This window comes from Oncorhynchus mykiss, chromosome 7 (genome assembly GCF_057628025.1).
Source record: "Oncorhynchus mykiss isolate SJ-2025 chromosome 7, ASM5762802v1, whole genome shotgun sequence".
Classification (NCBI taxonomy): Eukaryota; Metazoa; Chordata; class Actinopteri; order Salmoniformes; family Salmonidae; genus Oncorhynchus; species Oncorhynchus mykiss.
Genome location: NC_143028.1, coordinates 39,363,078 through 39,385,193, shown reverse-complemented (window position 1 = coordinate 39,385,193; position 22,116 = coordinate 39,363,078). Strand labels below are relative to the sequence as shown.

General features: G+C 40.2%; 1 protein-coding gene across 1 annotated transcript in view; it reads left to right on the top strand.

Moving 5' to 3' along the window:
* The first annotated feature begins 333 nt into the window (after positions 1-333).
* The window catches only part of cntn4 (contactin 4), a 174,540-nt gene continuing 152,757 nt past the window's right edge, over positions 334-22,116 (top strand). The window contains exon 1 of the mRNA XM_021609437.3: positions 334-648. The gene's annotated coding sequence lies outside the window, so the exon portion shown is untranslated. The remainder of the gene's footprint in view (positions 649-22,116) is intronic.

Genomic DNA, 22,116 nt, shown 5'->3' with positions numbered 1-22,116 from the left:
GTTATTACCTGCCTGATTGCTGGTTTCAGACACTATTGAGGGAACAAAAACCCTAAAAACACTATTACTGAAACTGTTGTATAGAAAATGTTTTAAAAACACCACCCCAAAAGTTTTAAATTAACAATACTCATCATTTTGTTGGTAGTTTGGAAAAAAGAATACCTTCATAACATTTTAATTGTTCTTTCTTTCATCTAATAGGGTAGCCTAATATCACAGTCTTGACAATATAGTTACACTACTGTAATAATAACTTCAGTGAACTTTAAAGTTATTGTACCAGATTTCCTCAGACAAGTCCTAAGTATGTGGGAGGTGCCCCCAGCCCCTCTTGTGCCAGCTCACGCCACTGTAGGATAAGGTAGAATGATTTATGCGCTAATGGCTTGGCACTGCTTTCCTAATCAATGGGAATCGTACTAGTTTACAATACTTTCCGTGTATTGCTGAATTGGAGTGTTTTACAGATCGCGTAGTTATTTTGTATTAGAGCCCAGCTGAAAGAATTGCTCTATTATATCTCGACCGCTTAGACTACCCAGAAGGGTCTGTTCCGCTTGGATGCTCGGTGCAGTGAGTGCCTCACCGAGGACAGCTCGTGTGCCTGCTTTGCTCGGGTTAGAGGAAGGAAAATGATGCATCACAGTAAGTATATTTAGATAATAGTCGCGGGGAGCTCCTGTTAAACTGTGCACTCTTTACCTACATTGCAAACAACGAAAGCGACATTCATAGAGTAGGCTACTATTTTAATGTATTCGGTCGGGGATAGCCTACAATGCCTTGCACTCTCGAGTGAGGGAGGAATATTCATAGTGCATACTCAGCCGCCGACAGCGTCGCCACGATTCAACAGTGAATGCATGTGTACAGAATTTTGTTAGGAGTATCGAAACACGGATTATTTAAATGAAATGCTAATTGCAGGGATAATTACGCATACGGTAAGAATTTTGTTATTATTATTATTAGGCTATTATTACTATTATCGTTATAATGCTAGACTATTATAGCTTGTTATCTGTGTCCCAATCGAATATACTCTTTATTGTCAAAATAGTTAATTTATTTGCTTTAGCCTTGTTTGTAATTGCATTTCATTCACATTGAATTGTTCAATCAGTGTTGGAAACTGTAGTAGCCCAAGCCCGTATAGGCTTATAGCCCACACTGCAGGTGAAAAGGCACCTCTGTAACTTTCCCGTGAAAACTCATAACCCATATCCTACTAGTGTTATCCCATATTTACATCAATAAACAGGGTCGCCCATTCATTTTGCGCGCGCGTAACCCACTTGGAGTTGTAATGATCTGGGGCCTCATTTATCAAAGGTGCGTGCGCACCATTTTTCCCACAAAGGTTGGTATTTATCAATTTTGAACTTGACGGGAAAGTGTGCGTATGTCCACGCAAATCTCAGACCATGCTTACCACAACTTCTATTGGTTGAGCAACTGTATTGCAAGCAATATGTTGGGGAAAATGAAGGTGTTTGAGGCAAGGCAATTATAATAATGGTAGGCTAATAACATATTAAAACATAGGCAGAATGATAAAACAGATACATTTACATTTGCCATTGGTAAGGAGATCACATAGCAGCATGACGCCTAATATATTTATTGTATTTTACTATATTGGCCTAAAACATAATCATATTGCAGGATATCTCTCCTTTTCTGTCATGACTGGGTTATTCCCGCTACACAACGAATATTAGGGTACCATTTATCCATCGCTCATTCAATAGCCCACCATGCTCGAAAGTAAATAGACCAGTAGCCTATTTAAAAATATTTTACAGTATGGGTAGGCTACAGTTTTGGTATGTGATAGGAGCACGTGATCACAGCCTATTTAATCTCAGAGCCTATCCCAAGGCAGGAAACATAATCATGTATTGATAAACAAAATTATTGAACAACAATTTGTCTTTTGCGTAAAAGTTTGGGCTGTAGACAGTATTTACTTTAAAATAGTTCAATATACAATCAATCTTGCAGAATGCACCCCCAGTGTTTGGCACTGGCTATAGGCCACATGCATTTTTTGTTTAAAAATGTCACTGCAAAATATTAAAACATTCTGACCACACCTCTACAGAAATGTGATCAAATTTGCCGTTGCCCTTTCTTTTAGAAGCTGTCTTGATCCTGTTCCAACGTCTCCAAATCATACAGCAAATTAGGGTATTTTTGTTACCATTAAAGGTGAATGGAGAGCATTTTTGTTACCATTAAAGGTGAATGGAGGGCATTTACCAGGCAGTGCTGTAGCACTCGTTCACAAGCACAGAAATATAGTATGATATGTTGCATGTGACAGTTTGATAAATCATACTAATTTATTGCGCACGCAAATCCTAGAATCTCCAAGTACGCCAGGATTTAGTGAGACATTTATGCGTGTTTGATAAATGAGGCCACTGATTTGCCAGGAGTGTTGGATTTAGTTTGGGAGCTGTTATGCTGGAAGTATGTATTCTATGAGTCAGTAGCTGTGTGCCACCATGCCGATCAGTGTGTGCAGATGTTTGGTAGCCTAATCCCTTGCGCTGACTCCCTATCATAATCCCCCCTGGATTTGCTGATTATGTAGTTGACCAGCAATTGCGGTCATAGTATCCTATGTCTAGCCAACTAGATTAAGCAAACAGAAATATTCCACAATGGCTTCTCTTCTACATTATCTCAATTTTGTACAGGCTATACAAGTACACTTTTAGCAAATAGGCATAGGTTCAGTCAGGAAACTTCAAAACATATCAATAAAGTCAAGATCAATATCCTAAATTTACATCCTTCCTAAATTTTCTTTGGCCACCATTGAAAAATCATTTCCTAGCGATCAACACAGGACTAATCCAAGCATCTGTCCATCAGCCTCATGGTACTCTGCTGCTGTTGCCCAGTGCCCTTATCTGATTTAAATGGGTGGCTAACAGATGTGTCCACTCACACTCGCTGTAGCCAGATGCACAACTAAACCTGCTCTTTTAATATGCATAATAGATATTTGAGCATCTGTCTGTTTTTTTAGTCCGCTCTTATATTAAATAATTACTGGTTGACCAAATGTGTTATTTACAGTGTATATTTGTATCTGCCTTCTCCACGGCTGCCTAGAGTCCTCTGTGAGTTCACTTGTGTTACTGGTTAGGTGTGCTCTGAATGTGGAATGTATGATAAGGTGTGATATCTGCTTTGCTGTGGGAGATGAAAAGCGTCCTTTAGATGAGTGATATAGATACGGCTGTGCTGTAAATTTGGTTTGTCTGGTAGCTATTAATGGATCCTCTGTCCCTTTGCACTTCACATGGACATTATCGAGAGCATTCCCACTGGGCACGGACTTAATTTCAGCGTCTAGTTTTGGTTGAGTCGACAACTAACCTAAATTCTACGTGAAATCAATAAAACATGTCACCATGTCATTGGATTTGGTTGAAAAGTTGGGTGAATAAAGTCAGAAATTCCCCGACATTGATGACTTGTTGCAAGTCCAATCAGTTTTCCATGTTGATTCAACATCATCACATCAAATGTGTTTTTGTTGAAATGACATGGAAAGAACATTTAATCAAACCGTTAGTGGGTTTCCTCAAACATGAATTCCATGATAGCAAGAACAAATTGTCCAGGCAATCCTGTGTTGGAAATCCTCACCACTTCCTCCCCCGCTCCTAGTTCCTGCGTTCTTGATGAAAGTAATCCCGAGGCTGACATGCACCGTGCAGCTCAATGGACACGGCAGGCACCCTGCAGAGACAAACCAAGTTTGGAATGACTTGGCTACCTGGCATAACTATATGATCTGCCATGGACACATGGTTGGTTGGTTTAAACATTGCGTGTTAATTGTTGTAGTTTCTTGGTGGACTGGAGAGTGCCCTGGCAGATGCAGCTTTGCAGGAAGTAGAACAACAGGCCTGTAATGGTTAGCGTGCAGCAGGCCAACAGCCTGTCAGAAGTGATGTAGTGCAGGAGTGACATTAAATAGATTATGGGATAGTAACATTTAGAGACATTTCATAAAAATTTCATTGGATGGTTCCTGCTGGTATTGAGAAAATGTGTCATAGGGGATATTTTTATTTAATGTATACAATTCTTCCCTCCCTCCAGGACAGGAAACACTTTTGAAAGAAAAGGAAATCTTTGTTTTCCATAGTAACCTTTGGGAAACATGTACATTTTGCAATGCTTCTGGTAAAAATAAGTGTCCCCAGCAAGCGACTAAAGTGAGTGTCCATTAAGGTACTGTAACTTTATTTCAGCATTGGAGAGGAGTGCCTGTCAAACGCTCTCAGTTCAAAAGAGAGGCATTGTGCTTGTTTCACATGCAAGGAACACTTCAGCATTTTCTTCACATTTTCAACACATTTTTATCTCTTATTGGAGCAGTATTCAGTAGGGCAGCAGTGAAGTTCAGCCAAATATGTCTGTCCTTCTTAACCAGTAACCGTGCAGCCTTGTCAGAAATCTCCTCCCCACTCACTTAGCTGTATCAATATGGTTGAGAGACACTGTATCAGTCAAAATGTTGAAATAAAATAGATCTTTTGACTTTTTTCCTAAATTCATGCTTGATAACGTGCTGGAATTATAATCTGGTTCTTTATGGGCGTTATCATCACACCGTGAAAGAAACGTTTCTCAATTTCAAGTCATTCCCCTATATTGCCCTTCCCAGTAGTGACAGGAAATGTTATCATTTTGCATACATTCAATTGCATAGATAGGCCTTTAGCGTCTATTAGAGTCCAAAACATGTACGCGGACGCACAGCAGTGTTCTAGAATGTTTTTCTCTCATACTTTTTTACTTTTGGAATTCTCTGCATTGGCTCAATCAATTTCCCCATGGACGATGGTCTCAAAGCCTCGTAGCTATGTCACAATGGGACCCTGGACTATCATGTCTCTGCGTCTCTGGACTCTGATTTACTCTTTAGCCAGTGCTTTGAGTTTTTGATCTATGGTTGCCTGTGTATACATTTTCTTGCTCTTTTTTTTTACCCCTTAGGTACTACTGTACACCGCTACTTTGATTATGATATTGACTGCATTTACAGAGCCAGAAATGCCTCCAGCACTAATTTTCATGAGTGCTCAGCCAATGCCATAGTCCAGAAAGCCACTCATCTCTGCACAGTCCCTACTGTGTGAGTACAATCTCAGTTGAAAAGCGCTGTGATTCCACGGGACTCCAGACCAAACCGGGAAGGTTTGGCGGCACTATTAGGCAGGCCCCTAGTTGTTGACTATGAAGTCTAAGTATTTTCTATGGAGCGTCACGACTGTGAGGGAATGACTTTTATGACAAATAACTGTGCAGTCCAAGGGTCTTGCCTCTGAGGTTGTTGCCACACTGGCGCTTTAAAGAACAACAGGGCAAAGAGCAGCAAATAAAGACAAATGCTCTGTGTCAGTTCTTTAGCCCCATTTTTCTGCTGCTCTCTGCTGGTTTTTTAAAAAGTAAACAGTGCTGTGTGATTCTTCATAACATCATTATGGATGAGAAGGAAGGCTGCAGGCCCCTGATACTACTTTGCCAGTGCACAGACAGCGGTTTACACACCTCCTGTGTCATATCTGGGTGTTCTCTAGTTCTCTGCCCGCCGAGGAGCCAAATTGTTTGTTCATTGGGATCATTGGGTGTAGTGTCAGTCATTGTTTTGAAGCAGGCATTGTTTTTGCCAAGCTGAGTTGTCAGTGGTGTAGGCAGAAATCTTGCCATATGTATGCAAATGGGAATAGCGGAGAGACATGTACCATATATGAATACTTTAGAAGATTTCTACATTTGAATACCCATATCAATCACCCCGGCACAACAATATATACTCTATGTTTTGTTTGAGAAGCGTTTTAACTGAGGGAGACATTTGACACAGACAATAGCGCCAGGTCCAATGGTTAATTTATATTGTTTTTAGACCGAACTGTGTGGGACTGAGGGACCAAAGGGTTTCAACAGAGGGTTTCTTTTTCCAGAGAAAGAGGACTTCCCTGACTGTCCATCCCTGTCAGCTCTTACCCTTTGACCTTCTTCTACACAAATTGGTTGTTTGTACAGCATCATGTTTTATTCCATGTGTTCTAAAAAAAAACATGAACTAGCTGACAGCAGCACAAAACCCAGCAGTGGTGTTTTTGTGGAGCAGCACTTTTATATGAAAGCATTTCGAAAGTCAAGTAACGTGGTGGTAAATCTATCAGCGTTGCTAAAAAAATACATTGAGCATTGAGCATCTTGTTCCAGCAGACAATTCAAGCAGACAGATAGCATGCATCTAAAACAAGTTATGAAGTAGACCTTTCCTGCAGTCAAATGACCTAGTGGCCTCATGGATGGAATGTTATTCATATTTTTATGTCATTTCATAATTCATCAACATTTTTTTTTTTTTTTTAACTGCTGGAAATCCGGTGTTTCTATGTCAACGGTTTTGTTATATTTCAGTCTTCTGTGATGTACTCTATACAGTACAAGTCGGAAGTTTACATACATTTAGGTTGGAGTCCTTAAAACTCATTTTTCAACCACTCCACAAATGTCTTGTTATTTAACTATAGTTTTGGCAAGTCGGTTAGGACATCTACTTTGTGCATGACACAAGTAACATTTCCAACAATTGTTTACAGACAGATTATTTCAATTATAACTCACTGTATCACAATTCCAGTGGGTTAGAAGTGTACATACACTAAGTTGACTGTGCCTTTAAACAGCTTGGAAAATTCCAGAAAATGATGTCATGGGTTTAGAAGCTTCTGATAGGCTAATTGACATAATTTGAGTCAATTGGAGGTGTACCTGTGGATGTATTTCAAGGCTTACCTTCAAATTCAGTGCCTCTTTGCTTGACATCATGGGAAAATCAGATGAAATCAGCCAAGACCTCAGAAAAAAATCTCCACAAGTCTGGTTCATCCTTGGGAACAATTTCCAAATGTCTGAAGGCACCATATTAATCTGTACAAACAATAGTACGCAAGTATAAACACCATGGGACCACTCAGCCGTCATACTGCTCATGAAGGAGACGCTTTCTGTCTCCTAGAGATGAACGTACTTTGGTGCGAAAAGAGCAAATCAATTCCAGAACAACAGCAAAGGACCTTGTGAAGATGCTGGAAGATACAAAAGTATCTATATCCACAGTAAAACGAGTCCCATATCGACATAACCTGAAAGACCGCTCGGCAAGGAAGAAGCCACTGCTCCAAAACCGCCACAAAAAAAGCCAGACTACAGTTTGCAACTGCACATGGGGACAAAGATCGCACTTTTTGGAGAAATGTCCTCTGGTCTGATGAAACAAAAATAGAACTGTTTGGCCATAAGGACCATTGTTATGTTTGGAGGAAAATGTGGGAGGCTTGCAAGCCAAATAACACCATCCCAACCGTGAAGCACAGGGGATGGCAGCATCATGTTGTGGGGGTGCTTTGCTGCAGGAGGGGCATTATGAGGCAGGACAATTATGTGGATATATTGAAGCAACATCTCAAGACATCAGTCAGGAAGTTCAAGCTTTGTCGCAAATGGGTCTTCCAAATGGACAATGACCCCAAGCATACTTCCAAAGTTGTGGCAAAATGGCTTAAGGACAACAAAGTCAAGGTACTGAAGTGGCCATCACAAAATCCTGACCTCAAGCCTATAGAACATTTGTGGGCAGAACTGAAAAAGCGTGTGCGAGCAAGGAGGCCTACAAACCTGACTCAGTTACACCAGCTCTGTCAAGAGGATTGGGCCAAAATTCACCCAGGAATTGTGAAAAACTGAGTTTGAATGTATTTGGCTAAGGTATATGTAAACTTCGGACTTATATATATGTATATAGATATATATATCTATATACTGTAATATTGGGATGCAAACTCAAAATGTAATACATTTGATCTTTATATCTCTTGTTTTAAAGCCTATAACCATGTGTGTGAGGTGCATTTTAGTTGACTTTAGTTTATTAATTTGACCATCTAGAAAAAAACGAGCACACATAAAACTTGAAAAGCCATACATGCACATGAGTAAAATCATCGAGAATAACACACAATAGAGTCTGGGACTTATTTCCATTGGGGTCCTAGGCAATATCCATGACGGCTAGGCAATATCCAACACGGTTGAACACAGTATGACAGCGAGATAATAAAACATAAAAACAAAGAAGAAGAACATCTATCTCATCATCGCAGTTCCATCGTAGGGCATACTTTTGTTTGAAAGTAGATTTGTATAAAACGTACCAGTAAACACTCTGTGTGACCCTGATTTAGCCCACTGCATTAAAAGGTTCATCTGTTGAAAAGTTTAGACCAGGACAGGACTTGTACTTCAGCTCTAGCATTGAACTTTGTTGAACTGTCAGTATTCTTGAATACGTATGAATAATAATAAATAAATACATATTTACCACAATGAACCAGTGGGGTAATATTTATCATATTTGTATTATATATACCTCACATACGACCCATTATAAGACTAAGCAATTAGCCCATGAAATGGTTTTCTGACTCCAGAAAGATGATTTAGAAATATGCAAGATACCATAGTTAAGTCACAGTAATAGAAAGGTCAAGAAAGGAATAAGAATTGTCTATATCAAAAGCAAATATTTAATTGACATGGTAAAATGAATGATTCACACACAAGGCATCAGCTTATGTTACCAAGCATTAACAAGCATTTACAAGGCATTATTCTAGGCATGATCAGAGGGAGAGAGGGAGAGAAGTCATCGCCTGAAAGGGCATGGCCCCAAGAGTCCACGAGGAGGAGAGAGAGAGTGTAGGTATCTCACTAGCACAGGTCTCACCAGAAAGAGAAGCTAAGACCCTTTTATAACCATTTTTACCATGTTAGATTTGATATCTGAGTTGTTTTGCAGGTAGTATTACTGTAAAGTAATAACCTTCAATCAGATATCAGACCTACAGGATGTAAAGGAAACATAACATCTGCTTCACGGAGGTGTGACAGAATGGGGGGGGGGGGGTGGCCTGAGCAACACAGAGAAGGCTGAATTTCCGAGAAGGCAATAAAACCTTTTGCATACAGCTGATAACAGTCACTTTGGGGGCTGGCCCGCCCTACAATAGCTCATCGTTTTACTCAAGTACTATATTCCAGCTAGCAACACTTCAATGGCCCAATGACCCAACAATTAAAATCAGCCTACCTCCTAATGCATCTGCCTGCACTGTCCTGTTTTTTTTCTTCATAAAAGGTGAAAAAGCCAAAAACGGCAATTTGTGTTAAAAGGCTTTTTATTTGCTGAGAGGCATTTGGTCAGCTCTAAGAGATCAGTCTACAGCTGGAGGTGTTGTGGTCTCACAGACCGTAGATTGGATTTCAATACAACAAATCTCCTATTCTTACAGGATGGTAAATCATGTCTGCCACCTTTTACCTCTTGCCTTTAGGGGATGGAAAAAGGAGAATTCTGTCCAGACCTTTCCATAAAAGTATTGTGTGAATTGAGGTATTAGCAGACTTTGAAGTTGGAAATACAGTGAGTATGTAATGTAATGACATAGTTATTAAGGTTAGTTAAACATCCACTATGTGTACATTTGTAAGGAGATAAAGTGAGATAGTGAATTGATTTTGCTCTTGTACAGTAGGTACATTATAACATCTTCTACATCCAGGCAGCTCCATCTCCTGCAGTATTTCTTGCTTGGTCATTCAGTTAACACCCTAGCTGTATTCCACTCATATTGCCTCAATCCTGTGCTTTAGCTACGGTATGTTGAAAAAATATGTTAGCGCTAGATGTGGGCTTTTGGCTGATACAAACTGTGTTGTTCCTGCATCACTTCCTTACTCAAACATGGTGTGATACGGTCCCTCCTTGGGAACAGATTTGATTGAAGGCCTAATAAGAGTAACACCAGCTTGTGTAAATATCTGAGCATTGGAACTATTGCATTATTAACTATTCTTTCTGTGGGGGCTTCTAACAACTAATTTCCAAGCTATCACAGCAAGGGGGCAGGTTTGTGTTTCTTCTTCAGAATGCACTGAAATTGAAGATGAGGGAATTGTTTTGATCTTTTAACACTTTGTTATCGTTGTACCACTGGGGAAAATTCTCTGATTTTGCAATTATTTTTGAGAGGAAAATGGTACCCCCCCCCCCCATAGGGTGGGCCTGTGATTTGTGAGCCTTCTTTCCCCCACCATTTATTGGAATACTAATATGCTTAATAAAAACAACATGCCCCAGAAGGCATTGTTATTTTCTTTTCACATAGTTGAGATGAAAGAAATGTTGGATGAATTGGGATCACTAGATGACTCAACAGAATGTCACAATGTTCTGGCACCGTTTTATGGTTTCTGGTGGATTGAATTTGTTTTGATAGAATACAATCTTATAGAACAAGTTTGACCAGAAACAAATACAAGGCCATTTGAATATCCTGATTCACAACAGTCGGCATTCTGTAGACTTTAGACAATTCATTTTGAAGAAAGCAACGGTATCAATTCATATGAATATGAATATACTGCTAGTATTCATCCTATGAATAGTATGTTGTATCCAAAGCCTGTGTTATTTATGTAGTAATTGTGAAGCATACAGTCTGCTGATGACTGTCTTTGTTTAATTATGAATATTCAGAACAATACATTACATACATTTCTTGGAAGGTTTGACACTGCACAGCAGAAGCACTCTTCGCGTGCTGCTCTCATCTTTACAGATAGTAAAATGTCCCCTGTTGTTCTTATAAGTGTAAATGTTTTTGCTAATGTTTTCAAGGGATTGTTAAAGCTTGTGAAAGCTACATGCAAATAGCAAAATAATGACCTCCAAGAGCTGCGATTAAGCAATAAGGGAGTCCTTCCTCTTTCTGGTGCATTTTAAAAATGGGGACTTACCTGTGTGACGGACAGAACATCAGCTGAAAGGGCAGAACAGGCTAAGAATTATATGACAATGTTTATTCAGTGTTAAAATGCTATCCAGGAGCACACTGGTGGACACACTATCCATGCTAGAAAAGCAGGAAAATATGACTCACGAGGTGAAATAATTGACAGCTATATTCAAGGGAAGTAGGCCACCAGAATGGCTTAGTTCTTGTGTATATAATCCACTATAGAGTACTGTGTTTGCAGAGAGCAGAGTTATCTAGTCTGCCTTACAAGTGTACAAAGCAGCACGCCATGAAGTATCTGCTGTCAAATACACATCAATCACAGCAGATTATGAAAAGTCTCTTCTCTGCTTGCCATGTTAAAAAGGTCAGCAATTTAAAGGGATAGTTAGAGATTTTGGCAATGAAGCCAGAGTCATATGAACTTGTGGATACCATTTTAAGCTAGTTAGCATTTGGCCTGTGAAACTACCTCTAACTTCCTTCATACTGGACACGGATACATAAAAATGGTATCCACAGGTTCATCTGACTCTGGGGAAGTAGATTCAAATAGCCAAAATCCCTAATGATCGCTTTAAACCATCTTGAAGAATCCAAATAGTCTGTTTCATACAGTCATTTTATCAATGGAAATGTCCAATATACTGTCCTGTATGGCAGGTGAGCTATGATGTACTGTACCAGTGAGCCTTGGATGTGATTCAATTTCCTCTGAATGCAACTATTCTTTTTCCTTATATTCGTTATTTATCCATGTGAATCATGTTGAGATGAATATCTATTTTATAAGGGAGCGCTGGCACAATTGTCATTGTGTGAAATACTCTTTATTTTCGCTGTATTTCAAGCATCCATGTCAAGGATGGTTTGGGGTGTTGATGTTGACGCTGTATTCTCGACTTCACAGAAAGGGTAATGCTGCCTTCTTTGACCCCATTATATGGAGTTGAATTACTGCGCATGACTCCAGTTGTTCAGCCTTTATTGGGTTTTATAATGAGGAAACACATTCTATTGTAATCCAGCTGGTGCGCGACACCGCCGTGAGTCGGGGATTGAGAGACATGATGATGTAAGTAATGAAGCCTGTAATATCACCCTGGATGGTCTACGAGCCTTAACTGTCCACTGCCAACATCTAGTCACCACCCACTGTGTTTCAGCTGGTCCTTTTTATCAGGGAACAGATGATGATGGTACCATTCTGTTAGTGATATGAGGCACTGATGTTGTAGCCTAGTTTCAGAGATGTTAGTGCTTGAGCCAATCTCTCGGACTATGGCTGCCATGCCATATGTCTGGCATAGCATGGCACTGCAACGATAGTTCAGGGGAGTTGGCTACTAAATCACATGCATACGAATGGGAATTGGTTTGGTTGATTTGAGAAGTGATTAATACAGGCTTCTTGCATCATGTCTTATCTCTTTAAACAGTACAGCAATTGTATCATCAACAGCACTCTTGGACATCTTGATAGTTGAGCGGTTTTACCGTAGTGTCTCTGTTTATTGTGCTCCGAGCTGGCAGAGGCTGCCCCGCTTTAGGATTATTCGATTTGACACTCATGAAACGCTTGCCGCATGAAACACTAGCTTATAAGGCGAAGAATGGGATTTGTGTGCTGTGTTTTAGCTCTAAACTGTCTGCTCCTTTGTTCTGATGTTCATTATGGTGGTTATACAACAAGTCAAAACCAAGGCGACACACTGGTTCCAGACAGAGTATTATGAGATTCTCACCGACATGAAGTGTTTCAACGTCGCCATAGCTTACCTTAGCTTGGTTACATCCCAATACAAAGAACCATGAGAAGGAGAATGTAGGTATATGTATTTTCGGAGGTTGATAGCCATACATTGTGAGCCATGTAGTAGTTTCTTTACATTTTTACAAGTAGGCCTGGAATAACTATAACTATGGGCTTAGCTATAGTTTTAACAATGCTTTGTGGTGGAAAAAAGAAGAAAGTGACTACTTTGAGGCCTCCTGAGGGGTGCAGCAGTCTAAGGCACTGCATCACAGTAGTAGAGGCATCACTACAGACTACAGTTCGATCCCAGGGTCAATTAGGCAGTGCACAATTGTCTGGGTTAGGAGAGGGTTTGTCCCATCGTGTTCTAGCGACTCCTTGTGGTGGGCCCGAGCGCATGCACGCTGACTCGTGATGCCAGTTGCACAGCGTTTCCTCCAACGCATTGGTTCGGCTGGCTTCCGGGTTCAGCGAGCAGTGTGGCTTGGCAGGGTCGTGTTTCAGAGGACGAATGGCTCTCTCCCGAGTCCGTATGTTCCTTTCTGTTCCTTTTTAAACCTCTGAAAACTACATGTTTTTACATTGAGCTCGACAATAAATTACTTCACCAATTACTGCAGACAGAGCAGCTCGCTATGAACTTGTCTGTCCAATGTAATGGAGTGTGTAGGGCGCAAGACAGAACTGGAATTTTAAGGGTGGAGAGAGAACAAAAGAGGGTGAACTTGGGGATTTGATCCAGCAACCTTTTGGTTACTGGCCTAACACTCTAACCACTAAGCTACCTACCGCTTGTGATGATATGCATTATCTGAATTAAGCCCACAGAATTATACCTAAAGAGGAGCGGCTTCTATCTGTACTTAATTATTTTTATTTAACCCTTATTTTACCAGGTAACTTGACTGAGAACACATTCTCATTTACAGCAACGACCTGGGGAAAAGGTACAGGGGAGAGGAGGGGGGATGAATGAGCTAATTGGAATTCTATCAAGGAACTTTGAATGTCTTTGAACTTCCGAGAGTTGGCTTAACGTTGGACCAGAGCTAGCTAGCAAGCTAACAAGCTTGTGTGTGCAGAGCGGCACAATAATTTAAATAAAAACACGTTTTACATTTTTTTTTTGTTAACTCAATGTTAAACGTGATAACTATTGTATCCTTAACTTGCAGTCAAAAAAAGTTAATCCATAGTCTTCTCAAATAAAAGATCTCTCTTCCTAATTTCTGAATCACGCTTGTAACGTCAGTAGGCTCCAGTAGCTTCGGAGGGGGAGGGGCAGATAGCCTACATGCACACACACTGGCAAAGATTTTCAGCTGTCAGGCAGACACTGGAAAATGTTTTTTAGACAGAGTGAGTGCTTTTTATAGGAGCTGTGTTGCATTGTTTTGTGGGTCAGAAATGCTCGGAATGGAAAATAACGTTATTAACCGGTTCCCATGTTTTTAAAATAACGTTTATGTCCCTGAACCGTATAGATCACTTTCATAATTTCACTTTCATATTATGGGGTATTGTGTGTAGGCCAAATGCAGGATAAAAATACAACAAAATGCGGATAAAGTCAAGAGGTGGGAATACTTTCAGCACATAACATATAAAGAGAGAAAATAAATTCCTTATTGGGTGTGACAACTGATCGTGTGTACTATTCAGGCTATAATTATGCAATCCTGTGGTACTATACCTTCTGCAGGCATTTTTAAAACATTCCAAATGACAACAAATGTGTTATGATAGATTTTGGTCCAAGGCATTAGATTAGAATGTCTATTTCAGACTCTGTAACATCCCTAACGGAGGGTGTATCATCCATAGCGGTCATTTTTCGCTGTCTAAAGTAAGAATTGAAATGACTTTTTCATATTAATATCGTTGTTGTGTTCAGCCAAGTCTATTCTTCAAAATGGCTATCCATGGTAACTCACAGACATTCTCCCCAAAAAGCTTGTCCATTTCATGTAACATCCATTATTAGCTTGGTTTCTCCATCATGCCAATATTTAGTCCGCTTTTTTGTGTATACATAAGGTCGCAAAGTGAGGGTATATTACTGAAAACATTCTAAGTTTAACAGTAAACTACCAGAAGTTTGGTATCTTTAAAGGATTTTATGTCATTTGTCACGATGTCTAGTGGCGCTTTTGGCTACTTCAGATTATCACAGGTGTCTGTAATTATCTCGGTCCCTCTGTGTGGCCTTATCACATGATAAACATATCAAAACTAAAATACATTGATTTTAAAATAACAACATATATGACAAAGCTGAAAAACATTATCCTAAATATAAACCACCTGTCACACCCTGACCATAGTTTGCTTTGTATGTTTTTATGTTTTGGTTGGTCAGGGTGTGAGCTGGGTGGGCATTCTATGTTACATGTCTAGTTTGTCTATTTCTATGTTTCGGCCTAGTATGGTTCTCAATCAGAGGCAGGTGTCATTAGTTGTCTCTGATTGAGAATCATACTTAGGTAGCCTGGGTTGCACTGTTTGTTGGTGGGTGATTGTCTATGTTAGTGGCTTGTGTCAGCACAGGTCTAATTTGTAGCTTCACGGTCGTCATTTGTTTATTGTTTTGTATGCAGTGTCAGTACTTTCTTTATTAAAGATTTACCATGGACACTTACCACGCCGCATTTTGGTCTTCCGATCCATCTCGCCTCTCCTCTTCAGATGAAGAGGAGGACGATCGTGACACCACCAACCATCTGTGTTAAGGATGAGGGTTTCAGCATGAAATATTCTTTATATATGTTTTTACAGACTTATTTATTTTATGCCAATGTCTTTGTTGTTTTGGCACCAAACTGGTGGCAATCGTGAAAAAAGTAAATAGTTGGAAGAGTTGCAGAGAAAATTGATGTTTTTTTCATGAATTATGTTATTTTCTCTTGAACCATATGGTCTATCCACTAGAAACGCATGGACAATATGGACACATATATAAAAAAATAAATACTATATATGAATACATTTTTTAAAAAGTTATTCAAGTATAAGTTACTACATTTACCGCCATTGATTACCTGTTAATTACCAAAATGACTAAAGATTCTGGTAACTTTCGTAAATTACCTGTACACTCCCCCCAAGCGGTACTATAGACACACACATCAAAAGCGTCATTTCTATTTTGTTTGTCCATTCTGTGAGACATTAAAAAGTTGTGATTTTGCGTGCCATTACGCTGGAATCACCCTCCTTTCTTATATTGTATTTACTTCCTTACAACAGTTTTGAACCTTTCTGTTCCCATTCATGGATGTGCTTTACCCTGGAAGTGACTGTTGTAATACTGTCATGGAGTGAACTGGCTGTGGGTGCTCCTTGGACCTTTCTATTACACCAATAGTCTCTGTGGCAGACCGTGAAAGAGAGAGACATTTCAAAGTAAATAAATGTCCGGTAGACCATGTCTGTCAAAACCTTTATCACAGTTGAAGTTCACATGGTTTCTGATTAATTAGGACACCTGTAGTCATTACTGAAGCATTACGAATGCTCCGTAAAATACAATATCTGATAATTATACAATAGCTTAGGTAATAACTCATTCTGTCATTCTCTTAACTCTATTGAGGCATAGTGTATTGTAAATGTTGAGCCTACCTTTGTCTCATAAGTATGTGTTATTATAGGCATATGCTATGATGTATGTATCCTGGTAAGTATACTGTAGGTATACATCATTCAGGAAAGCTAATCAATGGTTAGTAATCTGACCTCCATTGCTCACCACGCACCATTTGGTACAATATCATGACATGTCTCCATTTTACCAAGTCACACTAAAAATGAAAGACATTGGACATCGCAAAGCTTCTCACAGAACAGCCTTCAGGCTACAAAGCTATACTGAAGAAAAATATCAATGCAACATGCAACAATTTCAAAGATTTTACTGAGTTACAGTTCACATGAGGAAATCAGTCAATTTAAATAAATAAATTAGGCCCTAATCTATGGATTTCACATGCCTGGGAATACATACGTATTAGGCATCAGTTGGTCACAGATACCCATAAAAAGGTAGGGGCGTGGATCAGAAAACCAGTCAGTATCTGGTGTGACCACCATTTGCCTCATGCAGCGCAACACATCTCCTTTTCATAGAGTTGATCAGGCTGTTGATTGTGGCATCTGGAATCTTGTTCCACTCCTCTTCAATGGCTATGCGAAATTGCTGGATATTGGCGGAAACAGGAACACTGTCGTGCACGTCACTTCAGAGCATTCCAAACATGCTCAATGGGTGACATGTCTGGTGAGTATGCAGGCCATGGAAGAACTGGGACATTTTCAGCTTTCAGGAACTGTGTACAGATCCTTGCGACATGGGGCTGTGTATTATCGTGCTGGAAAAATGAAGTGATGGTGTAGGATGAATGGCACGACAATGGGACTCAGGTTCGCTCCACGGTATATCTGTGCATTCCAATTGCCATCAATAAAATGCAATTGTGTTTATTGTCCGTAGTTTTTGCCTGCCCATACCATAACCCCACCGCCACCATGGGGCACTTTGTTCACAACGTTGACATCAGCAAACCGCTCGCCCACACAACGCCATACACGTGGTCTGCGGTTGTGAGGCCAGTTTGAAGTACTGCCAAATTCTCTAAAATGACGTTGGAGGCTTGCCAACTGCACGCACCCTCAAAACTTGAGACATCTGTGGCATTGTGTTGTGTGACAAAACTGCACATTTTAGAGTGGTCTTTTGTTGTGCCCAGCACAGGGTGCACCTGTGTAATGAACATGCTGTTTAATCAGCTTCTTGATATGCCACAGCTGTCAGGTGGATGGATTCTTGGGAAAGGAGAAATGCTCAGTAACAGGGGTGTAAACACATTTCTAGGATCTTTCAGGGACCAACACTTTACCTGTTGCTTTAATATCGTTTTTTTCCCCAGCATATTTAAATGTTGCCATTATCTTTTGATCCTTTTTTGTGTAAATTAAACACTTCTGCCATAATGCCGAAAATGTAAGTACTTTGAAACATGCTTTGTGTGTCATTCCTTTGTAATTTACGGTGGTACAACACACAGTCAGTCTTCAGTACAGTTTAATGAGGACGAATGGAAACCGAAACTGTCGTGCATGAACCAAGCAAATGCAATTATAGCAATTCATTTTTTAATATATGTATTTTTTTACAGATGTGTTATTATGTAAACAAATGATATTTACAGAAATATCTATACATAGACAAGGCATACAAGGTTATGCATGTCATTGAGGTGGTCCAGATGAATCGTTGATCTTGCAGCTCTTCCAGCTAAAGGAAATACATCTTGTCAAGGAAGCAGGAAACACAGCTTCCATCTCGAAGGAGAGGGATTCATTAGAAGACACTGATTGAAATAAATGAAGATAAGATATTAAATGTGACCCACTCAGACAAATCCAGGCTTCATTCTCAGTCCTTATTTTTCAGAAAGTGAAGAAAATACAATATTCTGGTCCCATATTGATTTCCTGCCCCTCGTGTTTTGAAACATATGATTATTGCATTACTCAAGCATGTCTTTGAAATGTAGTGTTACAGTTCAGTGAGCAAGAGCTGAAGGAGACTTTCAGTGCTGCTTCTGCCTCTGTTTCGATGGTGGAATGCTAACAAGAGCCTGGTTGTGCCATAATGGGATGGTGTGGGTTATTATATACTTCTACTCTATGAATAAACATGTATTTACCCGAGGGACATATGGTTATTGCAGCTTGTTTTTTATGGAAGCTTTGCAAATGGTACATTGCAAATTACTTAACTTGTCACATTGCTGTAATACCTTTCTATCCAGTGTACACAGTGTTTCCAGAGGCAGCTTCTGACATTTGCCTCAGACTTATTCTGTATTCTTCTATCAGACTCTATGGCAAGCTGCGTAAATCTTACTGCCTACCCCCACTGTGTTTCATTTACATATTTACTTCCTCTCCCTGCTACTCAAAACCAAATACCTCTCCCATTTGGCACTTTTGAATGTGTTTATCAAAACAGTAAATTAAACAAATTCCCCAATTTAATCAATTCAAGGAAAACCGCAATGCGGGTTCATTCAGATTGTTTGTGTTGTATTTCAAGGAAAGGTATGGTTTTGTGTAAATATGCATTGACAAGGTCCGTAAGAGGAACCGCTCCAGTAAAGTGTAAATATTCTAAGATAACCCTCAGAGGAATTAACAAAACCTCAAACATCAGCACATAAGGCAGTTAGTTAGCTGTTATTCCTTACAAGTCTGTGCAAACATTTTAGACCCCTGTTTTAAGCTCATTGTTTTCATATTTACTTTGAATAATCACTAGTTTCGAGATGCATACAGAATATATACAGTATATATACAGTACCAGTCGAAAGTTTGGACTAGTGGTGGAAAAAGTACCCAAATGTCATACTTGAGTAAAAGTAAAGATACTTTAATAGAAAATGACTCAAGTAAAAGTGAAAGTCACCCTGTAATTTCCTACTTGAGTAAAAGTCTAAAAGTATTTGGTTTTCAATACACTTAAGTATCAAAAGGAAATGTAATTGCTAAAATATACTTAATTATCAAAAGTAAAAGTATGAATCATTTCAAATTCCTTATATTAAGGAAACCAAACAGCACCATTTTCTTATTATTTTAAGTTACGGATAGCCCGGGGCAGGCACCAACATTCAGACATCATCTACAAACGAGGTATGTGTTTAGTGAGTCCGCCAGATCAGAGGCAGTAGGGATGGCCAGGAATGTTCTCTTGATAAGTGTGTGAATTAGACACTTTTCCTGTCCTGCTAAGCATTCGAAATGTAACGAGTACTTTGGGCGTCAGGGAAAATGTATGGAGTAGAAAGTACATCATTTTCTTTTGGAATGTAGTGAAGTAAAAGTAAAACATTTCAAAAATATAAATAGTAAAGTAAAGTACAGATGCCCCAAAAAACGACTTAAGTAGTACTTTCAAGTATTTTTACTTAAGTACTTTACACCACTGGTTTGGACATAGCTACTCTGTCACGTATACTCCCTCTCCGGTCTCTAGGTCATCAGGCTGCTCATTATTCCGCACACCTGTCACCATCATATCGCACGCCAGCTCCTCATGACACTCACCTGGACTCCATCACCTCCTTGATTATCTTCCCTAAATCTGTCACTTCCCTTGGTTATTTCCTCAGGTGTTATTGACTCTGTTTTCATGACAGTGCGTTGTTTGTGTTTAGTTTATTTATTAAAACTCTCTCTCCCTGAACTTGCTTCCCGACTCTCAGCGCACTTGTTACAGAATAACACCTCACATAAGGGAAGCATCAGGGAGTGTTTTTTACATTTTTTGTGTCAGAGTAAATAACTTTGGGTCCGCAACAGGCTCTCATGCCTCAGCCGGATCGCTAGGCTCCCCTGCCTCAGTCGGATCGTCGGGCTTTCATTCCTCCGCTGGATCGCCAGGCTCCCCTGCCTCAGCCGGCTTGTCGAGCTTTCATGCCTCCACCGGCTCGTCAGGTTCTCATGCCTCAGCTGGATCGCAAGACTCCCCTGCCTCAGCCAGTCTGTCATGTTCCCGCGCCCCAGCTGACTCGACAGGTTCCCGTGCCTCAGCTAGCGTAACAGGTTCCCGCGCATCAGCAGGGGTGACCGGTCTGCTCCTGAACCCCGAGTTCGTCCCCTTTGACGGCGTCCTGCGGCTGGAGCCGCATGTCGGGGAGGGGGTACTGTCACGTATACTCCCTCTCCGGCCTCTAGGTCATCAGGCTGCTGATTATCCTGCACACCTGTCATCATCGTCTCGCGCCTCATTACACTCACCTGGACTCCATCACCTCCTTGATTATCTTCCCTATATCTGTCACTCCCCTTGGTTCTTTTCTCAGGTGTTATTGACTCTGTTTCCATGTCGGTGCGTTATTTGTGTTTCGTTTATTTATTAAAACACTCACTCCCTAAACTTGCTTCCCGACTCTCAGCGCACTCATTACATACTCATTCAAGGGTTTTTCAAAACTATGAAATACACATATGGAACCAAAGTATGATGCGTTAAATGAATCAAAATATATTTTATATTTGAGATTCTTCAAAGTAGCCACCCTTTGCCTTGATGACAGCTTTGCACACTATTGGCATGCTCTCAACAGCTTCCCACATATGCTGAGCACTTGATAGCCCTTGTCGTTGTCCTGTTGTTTAGGTGTGCCTTGAATTCTAAACAAATCACTGACAGTGTCACCAGCAAAGCACCCCCACACCATCACAACTCCTCCTTCATGCTTCATGTTGAGAACTACACATGCAGAGATAATCTGTTCACCTACTCCGCATATCACAAAGACATGGCGGTTGGAACCAAAAATCGCACATTTGGACTCATCAGTCCAAAGTACAGATTTCTACCGGTCTAATGTCCATTGTTCATGTTTCCAGGCCCAAGCAAGTCTCTTCTTCTTGTTTGTGTTCTTTACTAGTGGTTTCTTTGCAGCAATTTGACCATGAAGGCCTGATTCACGGAGTCTCCTCTGAACAGTTGATGATGAGATGTGTCTGTTACTTGAACTGTGAAGCATTTATTTGGGCTGCAATTTCTGAGGCTGGTAACTCTAATGAACTTATTCTCTGCAGCAGAGTTAACTCTGGGGCTTCCTTTCATGTGGCGGTCCTCATGAGAGCCAGTTTCATCATAGCGCTTGATGGATTTTGCGACTGCACTTGAAGAAACTTTCAAAGTTCTTGACATTTTCTGAATGGCTTAAAGTAATGATGGATTGTTGTTTCTTGACATAATATGGACTTGGTTACTACATGATTTCATATGTGTTATTTCATAGTTTTGATGTCTTCACTATTATTCTACAATGTAGAAAGTAATACAAATAAAGAAAAACCCTTGAATGAGTAGGTGTATCCGAACTTTTCACTGGTACAGTACTGTGTGTACAAAACATTATGAACACCTGCTCTTTCCATGACATAGACGGAGCAGGTGAATCCAGGTGAATGATCCCTTACTGTTGTCAATTGTTAAATCAACTTCTATCAGTGTAGATAAACGGGAGGAGACAGATTAAAGAAGGGTTTTTAAGCCTTGAGACAATTGAGACATGGATTGTGTATGTGTGCCATTCAGAAGGTAAATAGGTAAGATAAAATATTTAAGTGCCTTTGAACAGGGTAGGTGCTAGGCGCACCGGTTTGTGTCAAGATCTGTAAAGGTGCTGAGGTTTTCACGCTCAACAGTTTCTCGTGTGTATCAAGAATGGTCCACCACCCAAAGGTCATCCAGGCAACTTGACACAACTGTGGGAAGCATTGGAGTCAACATGGGCCAGCATCCCCGTGGAACGCTTTCGACACCTTGTAGAGTCCATGCCCCGATGAATTGAGGCTGTTCTGAGGGCAAAACGGGGTACAACTCAAAACTCAATATTAGGAAGGGGAATTTGATGTTTAGTATACTCTGTGTAT